This window comes from Pseudophryne corroboree, chromosome 5 (assembly GCF_028390025.1).
Source record: "Pseudophryne corroboree isolate aPseCor3 chromosome 5, aPseCor3.hap2, whole genome shotgun sequence".
Lineage (NCBI taxonomy): Eukaryota > Metazoa > Chordata > Amphibia > Anura > Myobatrachidae > Pseudophryne > Pseudophryne corroboree.
In genome coordinates this window covers 279432292-279449251 of record NC_086448.1, presented here as the reverse complement: position 1 = coordinate 279449251, position 16960 = coordinate 279432292, and the positions used below count along the sequence as shown (strand labels likewise).

Below are 16960 nucleotides of genomic sequence, written 5' to 3'. Positions count from 1 at the left end.
AGGGGGGATTTTTGGGTACCCAGAAACCCCCCCTTATGGACTGAATTCCTTATTTTAGAAATGGAGACAGCTGTGTCTCCGTTTATAAAAAAATAAAATAAAAAAAGGCCGCTACTAGTACCGCAATCGCGATCGCAGCTACCGCTGCAGGGATCTATCTATTGCCAGCAAAGCTCTCTGCCTAGTGACCTGCAGATACTGGGAGCTGCTGCGCATGCACAGCACAGCAACAGTAGCGGATCTTGCCACGGGCAAGCAGGACTTTTGCCCGGGGCGCCGCCTTCCGGAGGGCGCCGGCGCCATCCGGAGGGCGCCGCACCATGGCAAGATCCGCTGCTGCTGTGGTGCCCCCCCGCTGCCGTGGCCCGCTGTCCCGCTGTCCGTTCCGTTGTGAAGGGAAACTAGACGCTACGCGTCTAGTTTCCCTTCGTGGGCTGCCCGCTGTGAAAGGAAACTAGACGCTACGCGTCTAATTTCCCTTCCTGGAGAGGACCTTCACTGTAATGATGCGCGGTGCGCGTTTACGTCATCGCGCACCGCACAGCAAAGGTCATCTCCACGAAGGGAACTAGACGCTTAGCGTCTAGTTTACCTTCGTGGAGAGGACCTTTGCTGTGCGGTGTGCAATGGCGTCATCGCGCACCGCACATCCTACAGCAGTACAGGGGGCGTAACTGACCACGCCCCCTGTATGAAGCCACGCCCCTAATGCCGCCCGGGGTGCCCGAAGCCCCGGAACCGGCCCTGCACAGCAACTCCGTATGCCCTCACAATTCCAGTGGCTGGCAGTGTCTCTCCTCTGCAACCCCGGGTATGTATGTGTGCAGTACAATGTACAGTATATGTTTGTTTGTTTAATTAAATGTACAGTATGTGTGTGTGGTCAGTGGTGTGTTATGTATGTTTGTGTGTGGAGTGTATGTGCAGTCTCTCTGTGTTTTGTCATACAAACACACACACATATAATATATATATATATATATATATATATATATATATATATATATATAAGTCTGCGCAAATACTAAACAGTCCCAGGTGATTTGAAATTCCAACATGCAGTGCAGGCTCATCCACTCCAGCCAGGAGATAGGGATTCTGAAAGTTTGCAACATAAGAGAGCGCAACTAGTTTCGTCATCAAAGGACTTCTTTGTAATGATAATAATCCTTTGATGACGAAATTAGTTGGGCGTGGCTTACCTTCGTAGACGGCTGTTTGCTGATACCGATCTGTGACCAGACAGGCGGCAGACTCCTTTTCCATGGACCTCACTGTTCGTAATTAACGATACTTGGTTGGACGTGACGGTGGAACTGGCTAAGTGTGCCTTTTTAAACTTACATGTATGTGGATATTTTTATTAGTAAAAGTGTTTTTATCTATTCATTCACGAGTGCGCTCTCTTATGTTGCAAACTTTCAGAATATATATATATATATATATATATATATATATATATATATATATATATATATATATATATGTGTGTATATGTGTGTATAATATATATATATATATATATATATATATATATATATATATATATATATATATATATATATATATATATATATATATAATTTAATTTGCCACCTGACCTCTTTGAATTACACACACACACACACACACACACACACACACACACACACACACACAACACACACCTCCAAGAGTAGGTCAGCACATCTGTAAACCTTGTAATACTGTCTGTATCCTCCGCAGGAACTCTTAGCACGGAGCTCACAAACAGCGATACAGCATGGCTGCACACGGTGGAATAAATTAGTCACAACAAGCGGGTAACTGCAACGTTTCAATGCTTTACTGCATCGTCATCAGGCACGATGATGCAATAAAACATCAGAATGTTGTGATTCATATATTCCACTGTGTGCCGCCGTGCTGTAATACTATATATATATATATATATATATATATATATATATATATATATATATAATTGATAGAGGCACTCTCCAGATTTTTCTTAATATGCAAAAGAAAATCACATTAATTTTGATATACGTTACATAGTCCGCTTGGTACATGCGATAGTATCCTCAAGCGCTTTCGGCCCACAACGGGCCTTCCTCGGGAGGCTAATCACAGTAACTGTATAACAGCAAGCAATCAAAAGTAGCACTTAATCCCAGGCATCCAGCAGTAAAGCTGGTCATGCCTGACTGGCTCTATATACACCCCCCATTCAATCAAAATTGCCGTCAAAGACGCCCATAAATGACATCATCAGTGAACAAATTAACATATGTCAGAATTTCCAAGCAAAGCAACGCCCACACATATATAAACATAGAACTCAGTGTGCATCCGTGTGTACATGTCCACAGTATATTGCAGCCAAATACCCAATTCTGTGTTCCAAATCATGCCCGCAAGCATGGCCACTCCGTCCCGTCAGACGCGGCCGTCCTCCGAAGCACAGAGGGCCCGTGCCGCTTCCACACATGCGTTACCTAGCAACGCGGGACACTTCCGGCCCATTCCTAGGCAACGCGCGACACTTTCGGCCCGTGGACCGCAAGCGGCGCCCGGGCGGAAGTGAGGTGATGCCACCTTGAGCAATTGATAACGGGTATCTCAGCAACCGTATCATAAGTCCACAAATATAATAATAACCTAATCATCAAGGTATTTATATACACCGGGGACCACACGAATGGGCACTGATTCCATGGGTGCAAGAGCCAGTCAAAAAACATTTAACAAATATCCACATATGTTAACAAACATAACCCTGCCTCTGCCAGTAGGGGTATAATGGTATCTCCATATCACTAGATACAAAGCTCACAGAAAAAACTAAATTCTATTAAAGATCTGGAGAACTCCATAATACCCCACACTAGGGCAGCCGCTGGGTATATATTAAAATAGACAAACACACCACCCATCTTATCAATTTATAGATATAACAAATCTAATAGCACCAGTTCTTATATATACATCATTATCCATTATCAGCAAAGCTCCACATGTACACAATTGTGCACATACAACGATGTGCATGTGAACCAAAATGTGTCGGTCAGACACTATGAAAAGCAATTTAAAATAGTATGTCCATAGAAAGAGGAAAAACAAACAAAAAATACTTCCTCAGCGCAAGAAAAAATTCAAAGGGTTAGATTAATTAAATCCATTGGGTACCACCGAACCCAGTCTATGGATCCACCTTGATTCTAGTTTCTTTAGAAGGAGTGATCGGTCTCCACCCCTCTTGGGTATCGGAACCCAATCGATAATACGACACTTGAGAGAGGCTACTTGATGTCCCTCTAATAGAAAATGTTGAGCCACAGGCTTATCTGTACTTCTCGTCAGGAGTGCTTGATGGATTGAGCTGCGGTGATTCGCCACCCTTTCCCTGAACGTACAGGTGGTCATCCCCACATAAGGGAGGCACATGGGCATAACAGCATGTATATTACATGGTCAAGGCGGCAATGTAGCCTAAATCTAATGTTAATGGGTTTCCCACTCAGGGGATGCGGGAACTTGTCTCCAACTAACATTGAACGACACGTAGTACATCCTAGGCATCTGACGCAGCCCTTCTTTTGTGGATTTAGCCAACCACCATCTGCGTTGGTAATCTGCCTTGCCGGGTGCATCAAAAGCTGCTTCAAATTACAGCCGCGTCTGAATGCCATCATCGGTGGATGTTCAAACATACTCTTTAACTTAGGGTCAGAGCTTTTTATCGGCCAATGCCGCCTCAGTGATGACCCAATATTTGTTGATTTTTCATTAAATTGTGTAACGTATATCATTCGTGCCTTTTTCACCATTTTTGGCTCAACACACCTCAATCGAGCCTTCTCCAAACATGAATTAATCATGCTCATCTTGTAGCCTCTCTCTACAAAGCGACCCTTAATTTCCAAAATTTGTACTTCTGCAGTTTCTTGCTCTGTGTTATTCTTCAGAACTCACATAAACTGCGAAATGGGTAGGCTCGACCTGAGCGTGGGTGGGTGATTACTTGTAGGGTGTAGAATTGTATTTCGATCTGTCTCCTTTCTGAACAAAGTGGTACCCAGTCTTTTGCCCTTACGAAAAATTGTTAAGTCCAAAAAGTTAATGGAGCCACTGCTCACATGTCCAGTAAATTGTACCGTAGACTCTAAGCTATTTAGCCGTTCCAACATACCATTAAACTCAGACTCAGTGCCATCCCACAGCATAAATATATCATCTATGAAACGTTTGTAGTAAATAATTCTATTACCATATATAGGTAGAATGTTAGTTGTCTCATATTGATGCATGAAAATACCTACTTAGACAGGGGCCACATTCGACCCCATGGTCGTCCCTGAGCGCTGCAGGTAGTAATCACCTTGATACATAAAGTGATTATTGGTCAAGATTAGCTCCAAAAATTCTAGAAGCCCCTCAATAGGAATAGCCAATGTACCTGCTGAAATTAGTAAATTCCTAACCGCTTCCAATCCCAAAGCATGGGGAATAATGGTATACAACGATGACACATCCAGTGTCACAAGCAACACTTTCTCATCAATGTCACCAATTTCTAAAATCTTAGTCAAGAAATCCCCCGTATCCTTTAAATAACTTTGGATAAAGGGGATCAATTCCTGTAGAAACGTGTCCACAAACATCGCTAGCGGTTGTAAGAGAGACCCCCTGGCAGATATAATTGGTCTACCAGTAGGGTCAACCAAGGTCTTATGGACCTTTGGAAGAGTATAGATCATAGGGCAAATGGGAAAATCCACCTTCAGAAAAAGAGATATTTGTTCAGTCAACCACCACTGGCTAACCGATCTATCCACCAGGGAGTCCACCTTCTTTTTAATCAGTGGCATCGGATTACATTCACATTTAATATAGGTATCAAGATCCGTTAATTGACGCCTGACCTCTGCATCATAGTCTGTAGAGTTCTGAATCACTACGGCCTCACCTTTATCTGCGGGCCTGATGACAATTTTGTCATTATTACATAATGACTTCAGAGACCTGCGTTGTTCAGGCGTCAAATTACCAAAACTCCTCCAGCAGTATTACCAAAGTCATTTTCAGTCATCCTCAAAAAAGTGCGTATGCTGGCATTGCTAGATGGTGGATCAAAAACACTAGGCTTTTTAAAGGCTAAAGATTGAGTAATTTCTTCCCTCTTGACACCGGGTCGATCATTAAAAAAACTCCCTCAGTCTCAACTTCCGACCAAATTTATAATGATCCACCGCTAGGTTAAAATCGTCATGTCTGGAAGTTGGTACAAATGATAAACCCAGAGACAAGAGGGAACTCTCACCCTCCGTGAGACAGTGGTCAGATAGATTAAATATACTGCTTACTCCTTTTTCCTCCAACCCCATCTCTTTATGGCCACCCCTTCTAGGGTAAGGTTTTCCACTTCTCCGCTGTTTTTTGTTGTACCCACACTCGAGCCTCTCCCTAAAAAAACACTTGGTGGTCTACTTCCTAGGGGTTCAGAGTCTGAGGTTGAGTGCGACGTGGATGAATCAGTGGGGTATTATAGAGTTCTCCAGATCTTTAATAGAATTTAGTTGTTTAGTAAAACAAATGATTTTTTTCTGTGAGCTTTGTATCTAGTGATATTGAGATACCATCATACCCCTACTGGCAGTGGCAGGGTTATGTTTGTTAACATATGGGGATGTTTTTTAAATGTTTTTTGACTGGCTCTTGCACCCATGGAATCGGTGCCCATTCGTGTGGTCCCCGGTGCATATAAATACCTTGATGATTAGGTTATTATTATATTTGTGGACTTATGATACGGTTGCTGAGATACCCGTTATCAATTGCTCACTTCCGCCCGGGCGCCGCTTGCGGTCCACCGGTCGGAAGTGTCGCGCGTTGCCTAGGAACGGGCCGGAAGTGTCCCGCATTGCTAGGTAACGCATGTGTGGAAGCGGCGCGGGCCCTCTGTGCTTCGGAGGGAGGGCGCCTCTCTGACGGGACGGAGTGGCCATGCTTGCGGGCATGATTTGGAACACAGAACGGGTATTTGGCTGCAATATACTGTGGACATGTACACAGGGATGCACACTGAGTTCTATGTTTATATATGTGTGGGCGTTGCTTTGCTTGGAAATTCTGACATATGTTAATTTGTTCACTGATGATGTCATTTATGGGCATCTTTGGTGGCAATTTTGATTGAATGGGGGTGTATATAGAGCCAGTCAGGCGTGACCATCTTTACTGCTGGATGCCTGGGATTAAGTGCTACTTTTGATTGCTTGTTATACAGTTACTGTGATTAGCCTCCTGAGGGAGGCCCGTTGTGGGCCGAAAGCGCTTGAGGATACTATCGCATGTACCAAGCAGACTATGTAACGTATATCAAAATAAATGTGATTTTCTTTTGCATATTAAGAAAAATCTGGAGAGTGCCTCTATCAATTTTCTATATCTACAATGCTTTGACATTAGAGTGGACACCCCAGTCGTTGTTTGTTTCAAAGGATGAGAGTGCGACCTATTTTGGATATATATATATATATATATATATATATATATATATATATATATAGAAAATTATATATAATTATGTATATGTGTGTACTGTATGTTGGGCCAGTTATATATATATATATATATATATATATATATATAATATTATATTATATGTAGACCCTCCCCCCCAGAAATCCTGCGTTTGCCACTGAGGTGAGTTTATATAATGTAAGTCTGAACCCCCTGCTAATGGTCATCACTTCCTCTGTTACTGTAGTTTGTCCCATGAAGGCATATGCTGTAAGAGTCTCTGTGTCCCTCTATAGAAATCATACGAAAGAATAAAAAAAGAAAAACATATATTAAGAGCCATTCTCAAACAAAAAAAGCTGTCTTCCCCTTGTGGTACAGTTCTGTTCTTGAAACTGACATGAAATGACACCAAGGAAAATATATTAAAGTAATTTATTACAGTATACAGAATATATTACAGAACTTCTGACTATAATATTAATTCCAAATATTTGATTATTTTCTTTTGCAATGTGCATATTTTAAACTGAATTTAAACAGGAAAACTGATTTGATTTATCCCCTTGATGTGTGGTCTTTGATGTTTGCCTGAAAAAACTATATGAGAATGTTTTGTTGCTTCCATGTTTATGTTTTATAATTGTGTTATGATTTTATATATAAATTAAAGATGTGCGGTGGGCACTTTTTGTGTTTTGGTTTTGGATCTGGATCCCCTCTTGTGTTTTGGATCTGGATTGGTTTTTCAAAAACCACCCTTTTGGGTTTTGGTTTTGGATCTGGATGATTTTTAAAAAAAACATAAAAACAGCTAAAATCACAGAATTTGGGGGTAATTTTGATCCTACGGTATTATTAACCTCAATAACATTCATTTCCACTCATTTCCAGTCTATTCTAAACATTTCACACCTCACAATATTGTTTTTAGGGCAAAAGGTTGCACTGAGGTCACTGGATGACTAAGCTAAGCGACACAAGTGGGCGGCACAAACATCTGGCCCATCTTGGAGTGGCACTGAAGTGGCAGACAGGATGGCACTTTTAAAAACTAGGCCCCAAAGAGCACATCATGCAAGATGGAATTGTCCTTGGGTCCTCCCACCCACCCTTATGTTGTATAAACAGCACATGCACACTTTAACAAACCAACCATTTCAGCGACAGGGTCTGCCACACGACTGTGGTTGAAATGACTGGTTTGTTTGGGCCCCCACCAAAAAAGAAGCAATTAATCTCTCCTTGCACAAACTGGCTCTACATCCTCATATTCCCTCCCCCCTGTGATGTTAGTGTATTAGAATGCTTAATATTTGTAGACACTCCCTTACTAATCTGTGTAAGCCTGAATCTTCAGTGATGGTCCCTGGGACCAGGGGGATGCTGGGAAGTGGGTGGTCCAGTGTGCAGTGTGCCTGGAGTTGGTGAGGGAATAAACAGCACAGCAGTGAACTCACATGTCTCTGTGTCCTTATGACTGGATTTACAAACGTATGAACAAAACATGGTGTCAGAAGAAGTTTAACTTGGACTGCTAGTGCTCTCAGAGTGTGAAAGAATCTTGCAGAAGTCTGTGGCTGTGATACTCTGTGTCTGCAAAGCCTGCCGTGTGCTCCTATCTTCAAACAGTGAGTAACCATGGATAAACTAGCTCCTCCAACCGGCATGCTGATGTCTGGTAACTTGTCTGAAAACTAAGCAAAGGTTTAATATATATCTTGCTGCATGTGGAGCTGATTCAGAGGCTGACAAAACAAAGGCATCCATTTTCCTCCATGTGATAGGAGAGGATGTGCTGGACATTTATAATAGTTTTCAGTTTGATGAGGGGCAGAATATGGTGCTATCTTCTATAATGCAAAAGTTTGAAGATTACTTTGTGCCAAGGAAAAATGTGACATATGAAAGATATAAGTTTTTCACATGTGATCAGAAGTCTGTAGATGGATTTGATCAGTATGTTACAGAGCTGCAATCACTCAGTAAAACCTGTGAGTTTGGTGATTTAAAGGATTCACTGATTAGAGATCGTATTGTCTGTGGAATACCTGATAATGGACTCAGAGAGAGATTGCTGAGAGAGCAAGACCTAACACTAGAGAAGGCAGTGACTATGTGTAGATCTGCAGAAATAACTAGATTTCAAGCCAAAAAGTTACACAAGGACGCTGATGTGCATGTAGTGCAGAAAACAGAGCCATGCAAACCTCCATTCTCAAGAATGAAGCAGTCTAAGCCACAGTCTAATAAGGAAATGTGTAGTAGATGTGGAAATGCTCACAATCCTAAAATGTGCCCTGCTTATGGTAAAACCTGCATGAAATGTGGTAGACTTAATCACTTTGCCAAATGCTGTAAAATTAAAAGTAAAACAACCAAAGTGCATGCTGTTAAACAAACAGATGAATTCTTTGTGGATTGCATTGAACTTTGCAGTGCAGATAAGAAAGAATGGATTGTCCCTTTAACTGTGAACGAGATTGTCATTTCCTTTAAGCTTGATACTGGTGCACAGGTGAATTTAATATCATTTCAAGACTATAAGACTTTCACCCAGCCAAAGTAAAAGTTACAGGGTACACTGGGGAGGAAATTCCTGTGAAAGGTACATGCTTAGCGACACTGAAATATAAGGGACAACAGTTTAAAACATCTCTACTGATTGTGGATAAAAATGTGCAACCGATTCTAGGATTAAGTTCCTGTGAGAAACTAAGCTTGCTAAAGAAAGTTTTTATGGTGACATCACAAGTAGACGATGATTGCAAATCGATGTTTACAGAATACAGAGACTTGTTTGAAGGTCTAGGTTGTTTGCCTGGAGAGCATAAAATAAATATAGACACGCAAGTTTCTTCAGTGATACACCCCTGTAGAAAAGTGCCGTTTGCGCTGAGAGAAAAACTGAAACAAGAGTTAAATCGCATGGAAGCCTTGGGTGTGATACAGAAAGTTGATGAGCCTACTGAATGGGTAAGCTCCTTAGTAATTGTTGAAAAGAAAAATGGACAACTCCGAATATGTCTAGACCCCAGAGATTTAAACAAAGCCATTAAACGAGAACATTTCAAACTACCAACCAGAGATGAAATCATGTCGCAATTTGCGGGAGCAAAATGGTTCAGTAAATTTGATGCATCTTCAGGATTCTGGCAAATGAAGTTAGATGAGGCCAGCTCAAAGCTTTGTACATTTAATACACCAGAAGGTCGATACAGATTTCTTCGACTACCATACGGAATATTGTCTGCTCCAGAAGTACATCACAAAAAGATGCACATGATTTTTGAACATATTCCAGGTGTTGAAACAATGATGGATGACATTATTGTATGGGGATCTACAAAGGAAGAACATGAGTAATGGAACTTGTCAAGAAAGTGAATCTAAAGCTAAACAAGGACAAATGTGAATTTGGCGTGAATACACTTACCTTTTATGGGCGACGTGGTCTCGGATCAGGGTGTAAAACCAGACCCAAGGAAAATATCAGCCATAGTGAACATGGAACGTCCTAACAACAAAGACGACGTCAGAAGATTCCTAGGAATGATTACTTACTTAGAAAAGTTTATTTCTCAACTCTCTGAACGAACAGCCCCTCTTAGATGGTTGTTGGACAAAGATAACGAGTGGATGTGGTCACATGAACAAGAAGAAAGTTGGCAAAACTTGAAACAGATCATTACAGAGCAACCAGTGCTAAAATTCTTTGATCCTGCGAAAAGAATTGTCACAACTGAGGGTTTAGGCTGACGGGAGGAAGCCTCAGTTGTAGGGGCTGGAATGAAGTTAAACTTAGATGGTTTAATCAGACCCCTGGACATGTAAGTGTGGAAGGAAACCCGAAGGTGTGACCATGACAAGCAGGTTAAAAGTCAAATGAAAGTTTATTAAACAGACTCCGTATAATCACAACAGCGTTCACAGTCAGTATTAGCAGTGGCAGATAATACAGTTCCTGAATCACTAAACCATAAAAGGTATAACAGGGCACTGGTAGGTTGCAGAACGGATGTTATAGTCCTTGGGTAGAATAACCTTACCAGGCCAGGCTGTAGTAGTGGAGACAACCGAGGAACACACAGGCGTTGATAGTGTGCGACGGAGCTGCACAGTAGAGACATAGAGACTCGGAGAGGCGTCTTCGGCGCTCAGCGGGAGATAGACGTGAACGACCAATTTGCATAGGCTCATCCTTGGATGGAGATGGTTGACGAGGAGGAGAAGCAGAAGATTTAGGAACGGATGATCTTCCTCGCTCGGTTGCTCTCTCTCTGAACCGTAGATTAACCTTCGTGCATAGTGAAATTAGCTCATCCAACTTAGAAGGCAAGTCTCTGGTAGCTAACTCATCTTTAATGCGTTCTGACAAGCCATGCCAGAATGCAGAATACAGGGCCTCGTCGTTCCAGGCCAGTTCAGATGCCAGGATTTTGAACTGTATAAGATACTGTCCCACAGTAAGTGTTCCCTGGCGTAGACGGAGAATCTCAGATGAAGCAGAGGAAACCCGGCCCGGCTCGTCGAAGATGCGCCTGAATGATGCTACAAAGTCAGTATAGGAGGACAGCAGGGGATCAGACTTCTCCCATAACGGTGATACCCAATCAAGGGCTGAGCCACTGAGGAGAGAAATAATATAAGCAACTTTGGTACGGTCACTGGGGAAGTTGCCAGATTGAAGCTCAAAATGGATTTCGCATTGGTTAAGAAATCCCCTGCAGAACCTTTGAGATCCGTCAAATTTTGCTGGCGTTGGAAGATGAAGACGTGGTATGGAAATGGGCAAGGTGGGTGGGGTTACAGCTGGAGTCACTGTGGTGGACGCACCAGACGTGCCAGGTCCACAGAGGGTCGTCTGAATCCCATCCAGCCGAGTAGAGAGATCCTGGAGACAGCGGATGATGTGACCTTGTGCAGCCTCCTGATGTTCGAGTCTGGCTGCCAGTTCTTGCATAGGTCTAGCCGCTTGATCCTGGTCTCCGGCTGGATTCATATGGTCAGTGCTTACTGTCACAACTGAGGGTTTAGGCTGACGGGAGGAAGCCTCAGTTGTAGGGGCTGGAATGAAGTTAAACTTAGATGGTTTAATCAGACCCCTGGACATGTAAGTGTGGAAGGAAACCCGAAGGTGTGACCATGACAAGCAGGTTAAAAGTCAAATGAAAGTTTATTAAACAGACTCCGTATAATCACAACAGCGTTCACAGTCAGTATTAGCAGTGGCAGATAATACAGTTCTTGGATCACTAAACCATAAAAGGTATAACAGGGCACTGGTAGGTTGCAGAACGGATGTTATAGTCCTTGGGTAGAATAACCTTACCAGGCCAGGCTGTAGTAGTGGAGACAACCGAGGAACACGCCAGTAGGTGTATGAGATGATGCTGGTTACTGGAATGCACTGTAGGAGTCACTGGACGGAACCAGCCAGATGGTGGAGACACGGAGTTAAAACTGAAAGATGCTAGGGTGCGTGGAAACAGATGAAATGAAGAGTGGTTACCGGTGGTAGTGGATACTGCTGGTAAGTAGAAATCCGCTGGGAGAACACCGGCTCTTTAAGGAGGCTGAATTCTGTTGGAAGCCGGTTGCTGGAAACAGATGGGTTAATAGCTGAAAGCTTGGAAGCTGGAAGCAAACGAAGTAATAGCTGAAAGCTGGATCAGTCACAGAGGATTGCAAAGTCAGGCTGCACCGCAGGATGGAAAGCAAGTGCGGGTCTCTTTGTGGATGCTAGAGACAGGAGCTGGAACCTGGAGAAACAAGCCACAGGAGAGAGAGACTGGAACAAGGTATGACATTCAAAGCACTGACATCTATCTGGCACAGACACAGGATACTTATACCTGCTGCTATGCAGGCATTGGCTGGGCAATTATGCAGATTCCAGAGATGGTGGATTGGAGGAATTGGAGCATGTGATCAAATCCAACATGGCTGCGCCCATGCTGGAACCTGGAGGGAAAACCTGGTTTGGAATGAAATGTGCAAACATAATGACAATGGCGGCGCCGGCCGCGGAGGACAGGAGACGCCAGATGACAGCTATATGCTGAGACACTTGGAGAGCAGCAGAGGCCGCGGCAGGCATGATACATGATTCTGAGAACCTGCAGCAATAACACAGTAACGGCGGCGGAGGCCGCGGAGGACGGGAGACGCCATGTTGGATTCAAACATGGCGCCGCTGTGGTAGTATCTCAGAATGACAGAAGGGATGTGCAGAGTGTTGGCACAGATGAGATCCGGATTTGGAACGCTGGGCCAGTCTCAGAAGACACCTAAACGGCAGGTAATGGCGTCCAGATACCCGGATCGTGACAAGAATAAGAATTTCAGCAGATGCTTCACAATTTGGCCTAGGCTCAGTGCTGTTACAAGAACATGAGGATACATGGCAACCAGTAATATATGCATCAAGAGCACTGACAAGTGCTGAAACAAGGTATGCTCAGATAGAAAAAGAACTTCTAGCGATCACATATGCATGTGAGCGATTTTATCAGTTTGTGTATGGTCAAACATTTACAGTGGAAACTGACCATAAGCCATTGATAGCTATCATGACTAAATCATTACATGACTGTTCATGAGAATTCAACAAATGCTTATCAGACTACAGAAATATGATGTACACTTGCTGTACTGTCCCGGCAAATACATGTGCATTGCTGATACACTTTCTCATGCTGTGGACAAAAGTGAAGGTTCCAAAAGTCTGATGGATGAAGAGATAGAAGCCTATGTTAATTTGATCGTAGCTTCTCTACCAGTGTCTCTTGCAAGACCAGAACAGATTAGGAAAGAAACTGAGACAGATGACACAATGAAAGTGTTGAAAGATATCATTCTGAAAGGTTGGCCAGCAGAAAAACCTGCGTGCCCGCTGTCTATCCATGATTATTGGATGTACCGCAGTGACCTTACAGTTGTCGATGGTATTATTTACAAAGGCAATAGGTTTGTCATACCTGCACAACTAAGAAAAACTATGCTGTGCAAGATACATGAAGGCCACTTAGGAGAAGAAAAATGTAAGCGGAGAGCGCGTGAAGTTATGTATTGGCCAAGAATGAACCAAGACATAGCACAGACTACAACTACATGTGAATTGTGTCTTGCGTATAGACCGAAACAACAAGTCGAGCCACTGAGTCCTCACGCAGTGCCAGAGAGACCATACCAGAAAGTTGGCGCAGATTTGTTTGATTATAATGGGAAAATATACATTGTCGTGACTGATTATTACTCTAACTACCCTGAGTAAAGACACTACATACAACTACTAGTAAAGCCATAATCAATTACATGAAGTCAATCTTTGCAAGGCATGGTGTTCCTATGGAAGTGTTCACTGACAATGGTCCTCAGTTTTCCAGTGCTGAATTTAGACAATTTGCTGATGAGTGGGAATTTGTCCATACTACATCAAGTCCCCACTATCCACGCTCAAATGGGTTGGTGGAAAGTTCAGTAAAAACTGTAAAGAGTCTCATGAAAAAAGCTCAAGAAGGTAAAGAAGATTTCTACAAAAGTCTTTTAATCTACCGCAGTACACCTTTACAGAATGGAGGAGGATTAGAGCAAATCTCCCGATACATGATGAACTGCTTAATACACATAACTCAGCGTTGGTCAGACTGAGTAAGGAACGTAAACAAGTGAAACAGAAACTGTTCCATGACAGGCGAGCAAAAAGCTTATCTGATCTAAAATCGGGTGACCAAGTCCGTCTCAGAGATCACGAGAAAGGTATTTGGGTGCAGAAAGGTATTGTGCAAGCACAAGTAGCACCAAGATCTTATACTATACGTACAGAGCGTGGAACGGTAGTAAGAAGAAATCCGGTGGATTTAAGATCTCAACCTAACCATAATGAAGACAACATGACTGAAGAATACCCTTCATCTGACATGTATGATGATCCTGATAATGGTGAACAAACCACGATTTTAGAAAGGTCCAACAAGGTCGATGAAACACAGACTGTGTATGAAAGACCCAAAAGGGAAATACGCAGCCCTGAGAGACTCATTGAAACGTGTTAGATGATGTTCTTAATATGACGTTGTTAATTGTTGCATTGAAGTTTACAGGGCTTATCTTTAAAGAAAAAAGGATGTGATGTTAGTGTATTAGAATGCTTAATATTTGTAGACACTCCCTTACTAATCTGTGTAAGCCTGAATCTTCAGTGATGGTCCCTGGGACCAGGGGTATGCTGGGAAGTGGGTGGTCCAGTGTGCAGTGTGCCTGGAGTTGGTGAGGGAATAAACAGCACATCAGTGAACTCACATGTCTCTGTGTCCTGATGACTGGATTTACAAACGTATGAACAAAACACCCCCCTTCAGTGTTTACATCCTCATCCTCACAGAGAAATAATATTCAAACAAACAAACCACATAATTTAGGGGTCAGTGCACTGCTTACGCTATTACCCGAAGTTTTCGAACTTGACAATGACATGATGAATGCGCTGCAGGTGACGTATAAGGGAGGATGCTCCTAGGTGGTTAATGTTCTTACCCCTACTTATTGTGGATTGACCAAGGCAACAGATGGCTTGACACCTGTTGTCCAGATTTGTGGAGAAATAATTCCACACCAAAGAGGTGGCTTTTTTGGTATTTTGCCAAGGCATGACAATGGGCTTTTTCATCCCATGGCCAACAACTGTCTCCACTGGTGCCTTATTCAAACAAACCACATCACCATCAGAATCCTCATCGTCAACTTCCTCCGCCGTGTCAGCTACACCCATATCCTCCTCATCCTGGTGTACTTCTACAGTGACATCCTCAATCTCAATATCAGCAATTGGACTGGCGGTGCTCCTCCCAGCACTTACAGGTGGCATGCAAATGGTGGTAGGAGCCTCCTCTTCCCATACAGTGTTGTGAAGGCCAGGCCTAGATATGGCAACCGCAGACAGTGCCAGCACCCCTGTAATTTTAGAGCATACAAGACAGGGCCAGTGTACATTGATTTTCAGTGTACCCTAGAATTATTACAGCATACAAGACAGGGCCAGTGTACATTAATTTTCACTGCACCCTAGAATTATTACAGCATACAAGACAGGGCCAGTGTACATTAATTTTCACTGCACCCTAGAATTATTACAGCATACAAGACAAGGCCAGTGTACATTGATTTTCACTGCACCCCTGAATTTTAATAGCATACAGGGCCAGTGTAATGTTATTTGAACAGCAACACCTCTATTTTACAGCATACAGTAGCAGTGTGCTTTTAATTTGTAAGAACTGCACCCCTGATTTTTTTTATAGCAGACAGGGCCAGTGTAATGTTATTAAGACATCAGCACCCCTATATTTGACAGCATACAGAAGCAGTGTGCTTTTTAATTTGTAAGAACTGCACCCCTAAATTTTTATAGCAGACAAGGGCAGTGTAATGTTATTAAGACATCAGCACCCCTATATTTGACAGCATACAGGAGCAGTGTGCTTTTAATTTGTAAGAACTGCACCCCTGAATTTTTATAGCAGACAGGGCCAGTGTAATGTTATTAAGACATAAGCACACCTATATTTTACAGTGCCTCTGTCCCCTGTACAACACAGTGACAGCCAGGACAGCAACACCCATGTGCAGCTGCAGCACATGAAACACCAGTGACAGCCAGGACAGCACCCCTAACACAGCACATGTACACCACAGTGACTGCAGCATACCCCTACAGAGCACACACTAACCCCACCACCCACAGAGAGACAGAGGTCTGTCTCCCTCACTCTCCGAGGGGTAAATTTACTAAGGTGGGAGTTTTTTAGAACTAGTTATGTTGCCAAGAGCAACCAATCAGATTCTACTTAACATTTATCAAGCTGCTTCTCGAAGATAATAGATAGAATCTGATTGGTTGCTATAGGCAACAACACCAGTTCTAAAAAAAGTCCCACCTTAGTAAATTTACCCCCAAGTCCGGAGTGAAAATGTCGGTGATGCGCGGCTGTTTATATGGGATCCAAATCCTGCGAGAATCCGACAGCGGGAAGATGACATTTTGCCCCATTCTGGTTTCCGAGTCTGGCAAGAAGTCCCGAGCTGGACTCAAATCCGGGCTCGGGACGTGATGTTCGGGGGGGTTCGGTTCTCGGGGAACCGAACCCGCTCATCTCTAATATAAATAGATTTTATTTCTGTAATATGTTATAAAAGAAATACTGCAATTTATTTAGGTGTGTAATTTTTGTAGAAGTAGAATGAGAATTTTAATAGAGAAAGAGAGAGAAAGGAAAAGGCGACATTTACTGTACTTGTGTTGCTCAAAGGTACAAAGGTTCACTAAAATGGGGATGGATCACAGGGTCTACCCAAATGAAGTCAACAGTCACTATTGGTCGACATGACAAAGGTCGACAGTGGAAAAGTTTGACAAGGACAAAAGGTTGACAGTGGAAAAGGTCACCATGAC

The 16960-nt window shown here is 42.9% G+C and overlaps 1 long non-coding RNA gene across 1 annotated transcript in view; it reads right to left on the bottom strand.

The window, feature by feature from the left end:
- Positions 1-2486, bottom strand: part of LOC134928987 (uncharacterized) — a 169687-nt gene extending 167201 nt beyond the window's left edge. Inside the window, exon 1 of the long non-coding RNA XR_010178187.1 lies at positions 2370-2486. This is a non-coding gene — a long non-coding RNA (uncharacterized LOC134928987). The remainder of the gene's footprint in view (positions 1-2369) is intronic.
- Positions 2487-16960: the final 14474 nt, after the last annotated feature.